This window comes from Prosopis cineraria, unplaced genomic scaffold, assembly GCF_029017545.1.
Source record: "Prosopis cineraria cultivar Desert tree isolate PC_DT_omini unplaced genomic scaffold, ASM2901754v1 PC1, whole genome shotgun sequence".
Lineage (NCBI taxonomy): Eukaryota > Viridiplantae > Streptophyta > Magnoliopsida > Fabales > Fabaceae > Prosopis > Prosopis cineraria.
Genome location: NW_026555332.1, coordinates 42,510,342 through 42,515,900, shown reverse-complemented (window position 1 = coordinate 42,515,900; position 5,559 = coordinate 42,510,342). Strand labels below are relative to the sequence as shown.

The following is a 5,559-nucleotide window of genomic DNA, read 5'->3' as shown; positions in this document are numbered from 1 at the left end:
TTAATTATGAGAGAATATCAGTTGGATCTGGGGACTATTGTATGCTTTGGTAGGATGTTAATTGAAATTTATAATCTGAAGCGGTCACTTTATGATAAAAAAAAAACGATTTGTTTTTGTTCAGCTTGATTTATCGAAATGGTAGAGATCATTATTAAGCCACGAATAGAATTAACGGGGGAAAAAAACTTGAAAAGCCAATTTGGATTGTTTTAAAGGATTTAGACAGTATATTGGGCTGCTTTTGATGAAATAGAAATATCATTAAATGGCCTAATCACAAACAAAATTAATGCAAATGAATTTTCTGTTGTTTAGAATCTTTAGGTTGATCATTTTTCTTCTTTTTTTTGTGAGTGGTAAATTTTTTTAAAGGATTTAGATAGTATATTGGGCTGCTCTTGTTCTTATCGGATCCCGGGAAAAGAAAAAAGACCCGGGTAGTCTCCTAATTCGTCCTACCGATGGGGTAAAAAGGATAAGGGGGGAGGGGGACTTACTCGTGGCCTAAGATAGTAAGAGCACAAGGATAATGATCGTGTCCAGGAGTTGTGGGGAAACAAGTTCGCCTAAAAATTTCCAAAACCTGTTGACTTCTTCGGCCTTCATCACCCTTCTTCTCTCCTGATGCCAAGTGGGCAACTACAAAGCAAAAACTTGTTCCTTCAATCAACATGCTAATTGCGACGGAACCCCTGTTTTCCAAATAGCCCATTATGCCACATGCTACTACTGAACAAACTGTCACATTTGAGATGCAGCTCTTGTTGAGCAACTCCTGTCTCATCCACACACTAATGAATACTCCAACCATCTCTCTTGCTTCCCAGCAACGAGTACCTATTATCTTCTTTTGGTTTGACATTTTGAGTCTTCCATTCTGCCGTCCCCTGTGTTCCTGCATGGCTGCTATAACTCCTCTTTCCAGAGATGCTGTTCTCTTCATGGACATAGCTTTCACTTGGTGATGAATTTAGCATTCGTGTTAACCAGGGACATCCATGCTTGTCGTTCAAAGTTCTTCCTTTAAGCAGGTTCCGACTTGTTGGGTCTTCTGCTCCTATCATCACTGCCAATGTGTTCAGCGGTACAATCTCTTGAAACCTGAAATAAAATCATTTTAGTGCAACTTTCTTTCTTTCTTAGTTATAAAATATAAAGAATTTTATTCGGTTGACGTGACTCGGGCTCGAATATTACCCTAGAACGTATATATCTGCAGCATTCTTGAGATTCAACCACTCATCCAAATCTACGGCTAAGCTTCCTACTGGAGATCTTCCTGCAACGTTCCAAGCACCTACAAAGATTCTAAAACGGGCAAAAACGTGCGTTACTATACATTGGCCGTGAGCTAAATTCTCTTTACTCATCCTGATTTATTTTCTAAAAAGAAAATCATCTGAAATTATGCCTTAGCTCTTTCGTTAAAATACATGGGTCAAATTCCAAGGAGCGATGGGAAAGATCGTGGCTGGTGTCATCACTTTCATCCTCAACTTTATCTGTAACAGAACTCCATTCAAAATTACTTCAGGAACAACGATAATAAATCCGATTTGTCTCTTTGTTTCTATTTTCTTGAATTAAATATAGAGGAAACCTTTTTTTACCAGACTCTGTGATGATTTGTCTTTGTGATTCCTAGTAAAAAAAACTTGGAAAACATCCGAGATCTCGGCTTCTGGTTCTCCTCGTCCATTACTCTGGTCATGTGGTCCAGTCCATTCAGACCACACCAATGATGAGAGGCAAGGTAAGCACACAACTTCTGCATCCAGTTGAAAGCTTTAGTTTGTTTTTAGTTTTTTTTTTTTTTTTTTGAGAGCGGCTTCTAGCTTTCTACCTTTTTTGCCCTCAATAACATACCAATGTGGGATATTTTGCTGAAATGGGTTATTGGGTTAATCGCGTACTCCAATTAGAAAACAAGATAGACTGTCCTAGCCAATGCTTTGATAAAATCAAGCCTTCAACGTTAAACACGATAGAGACATGAAGTGTCAAGTATAAAAAAAATAAAAAAAGCCATGAGCCCCAAAGAAAAAAAAACATAAAAGTGCGTTCGAACTTGGAAGGCAACTAAGTGCCCGTTTGATTTGCGTCAAGAATCGATTTTTTGGGGTTTAATCGATTTTCAAAACAAAATTTTGCCAAACAGCATAATAATGAGATAATCAATTAACATGCTAAAATCGATTTTTTTGTTAATCTATTCATACCTGCTTCTGGTTTCCATTTTACCATATTATAATAAATAATTTGTAAATAATTCATAATTGTGTTAAATAAAATTTAAGAAATTTATTAATATTAAATACAACTTTATTAATAATTTAATTTCAAAAAGCAATGTATTTTATGATAATTGCACAGTTGAAATCAATTTCAATATCCAAGCAGTTTACATTATAACATAATCAATTCTGATTAAAATCTACCACTTAATCAATTATTTTCATAATTTATTATACTCAACTGAAATACAAACGGACCCTAAATGGAACTGTGGAAGGAAGCTTCTTTCACCAAACATTAAGCCTTGAGGCCAAGGGTGTATCAAGAAGGCTTAATCTAGAGGCAAAAGGAAACGATGGGCCTATGACTAATAAGTTTGTATCTACTGTTGAACTTCTATTATTTTTAAAGGAGTTAATCACAACTGATGGACAAAAAAGTCAATGTGAGAATTGCACTTAGTTTAAATGGAGATAGTATTGTTTAACTATCGTTGGATGCTTATTCTATTTTGGTTTCATTAAGCATCGTACCATACCATATTTGCAATATGTTTTTTTTCCCAGAAAATTACAGATAAGGACCTCTAAATATTACAAATAACTAATTAGGATGAAATTATGAAATTAAATTTTAGGACTAGGGTGTTACTTGTAGCTTTAAAAATAATATTTTGAATTAAAAAGTCCTTGCATGAAATGTCAACTTATAATTTGTTAGTGCTAAAATCATTTAATTGGGTTGAAAATTTAGTTTAAAGAGATTATGAAATCACTTTATTTGGGTTGAAAATGTTTTTATTCTTGTACTTATAATTGGCAAACTTAAAATTGTTAGTGCTAAAATAATTTTAATTGGGTTACGAACGAATTTAGTTGAAGGGGTTATGAAATTGTTTTATTTAATTGAAAATTTTTTTTCTCTCAAACTCACAAAATTGGTTACCAAACTTACAATTGATTAATTTAAAATCTGTTAATGTTGAAATCTGGTTGAAATTCAGGTAAAAGGGGTTATGAAATCATTTTATTTAAATTGGAAAATATTTTATTCCCAAACTTGTAAATTTGGTCACCAAATAATGTATTTTAGTTAAAGTACTATTTTTAAAACTACAAAAAACTTTAAAACTACAAAAAAAATATGATCCTAAAATTCAGTTTCAAATTTTCAAGGTCTTAATTGATTATTGTGATACTGGAAGCCATTATTTGTAATTTTCTTCTCTTTTTTATGTCACATTCGTTGCTAAACTTTGACTTTTATTCCCAGCGCCCCTATCCTATCCCAGTATCCCTGGTCAAATATTTGCCTTATTGCCTATACTACTATTGTTTCATGATCACAATAATTTTTTTAAAATATATAAATAATAATTTAATCTTTTAAAATGTTATAATTTTTTTAAAATTTAAAATTTTTTTATATTTTTTATAAATTATATAAATTATCAAATTATTCTTGTAAAAAATAAGTAATGCAAAAGTTTTGTTTAATATTCATAATTTTTTTTATATTCATAATTATACAACAGTAAATAAAAAATTTAATATGCAAAGGTATGATTTTACTGTTATATTGTTGCAAATATAAAAAAAATTGTAAATATTTAAACAAAATTGTGAATTATTTATTTTTAATAAGGGCAATTTGATAATTTTGTATAATAAAAATGAAAGTTATAAATATTTACATGTGAAGCTGTGTTGATATTACATTATTGCAAATATAAAAAAAAAGTTGTGAATATTTAATAAAATTTGTGAATCACTTATTTTAATAAAGATAATTTAAAATAGTTATATAATTTTTAATGATAAAAAAATCTCTAAAAATTTCAGGAGAATTATGACATTTTGAGAGATCAAATTATTATTTATATATTTGAGAAGATTTTATTATCATTTTTTTTGTATCATTTGTCTGTGTTAGGTCAAATATTTTTTTTTTTACATTTAAGTGTTAATATCATAGTCATATGTTAAAAATCAAAAAAAAATGGTCAGAATAGAATTCTCAACAACTGCAACTGGCCTCACATGCAATACCGCCCTATCCTTTTCGATCCGTGGCATCTCTCGTTCCCAAACCTTGTTTTCCACTAAGGCGCCTTTGGCTACCCGTTGATAATCATTCATTCGATTTTTTTGTTTTTTCGCCACATATTCGATTTTACTTATCCTAGTTTTGGCTTCGTTTTTTTTTGGTTTAACTATTTAGCCAGAAAAATGCTTATATTAAATATTGTATCTGAATTTTGTTTCCATATTTTTTGCAGAATATTGTTGAATATAATGTCTTAATATACTAAATTAATTATACGAATAATCAAAATATTCATATTTTTAATTTGTAAAATGCACTCATTTAAATCTAGAGATGAAGATAAAAAGGGTCTAAATTTAAATGAGTCATTTTATGTTTATATAATTATAATAGTTTCATTTCCTTTTTATTATATTTTATTTCATTCTACCTATCAAATCAAACCAACGATATCACCGTTCCGCCTCGTACCTGAAGTATGTGTATGTATTATAGAGATTTCTATGTTAAAATTAAACTGGATAATATGAGGATCAGACGATTCTAAATCCAGCTGATCAGATAATTGAATAATGGCAATAGTTGTGTTATTTGTTTGGTCATTTTTACTTGGATAAATTTAACATGAATTTCTCCCATTCAGTGGAAAAAAAATTGCTGATTTGGAATTTTTCAACAAACAAATGGGTTGCCTAGAAAAGAAGACATGGATTCAGTCCGAAGCACCAAAAAAAAAAAACAAACAGAGAGATGTGGATTGGCGTCTCTTAACTTGGGTCCAACACGAAAGGCACCATTAAAATCTGGAGATCGACCTTTAAAAAAAAAATTAATTGGAGATCAACTAGATTGTGGGGTTTTATGTTTCTAATTAATTTGAGGTAAGTGACCAATAAGGTTGGGTCTAGTAAAAAAATTAATTTCTCACAGCATCATAAATCAATGTTCGAATTTTGCTAAGAGAGTGCTCACATTTAATGGCCGGTAGTGCCTCAAATATAATTATTTCTAATAAAATAATAAGTGTGGTTAACCCAAAGAAATTGAGGTAAGTTATATTGGTTCATGATTATGACTCATAAATAGCATACAACTTCTATAAATTTATTTTTTGGTACAAACTTTCCATTAATTTTATATCTTATATAAATATAGTATATAGACATGTAGATACAACATCTATCATAATATTTCTACCTTATCATTTCATATCTTGTTCGATCTTAAAAAGTATTTCAAAGTTCACAACTGGTGCTGCTATTATTATTTTTTTTT

The 5,559-nt window shown here is 30.2% G+C and overlaps 1 pseudogene; it reads right to left on the bottom strand.

The window, feature by feature from the left end:
• Nucleotides 1-496: 496 nt before the first annotated feature.
• LOC129301822 (type IV inositol polyphosphate 5-phosphatase 6-like) lies at nucleotides 497-2,247 on the bottom strand (annotated as a pseudogene).
• Nucleotides 2,248-5,559: the final 3,312 nt, after the last annotated feature.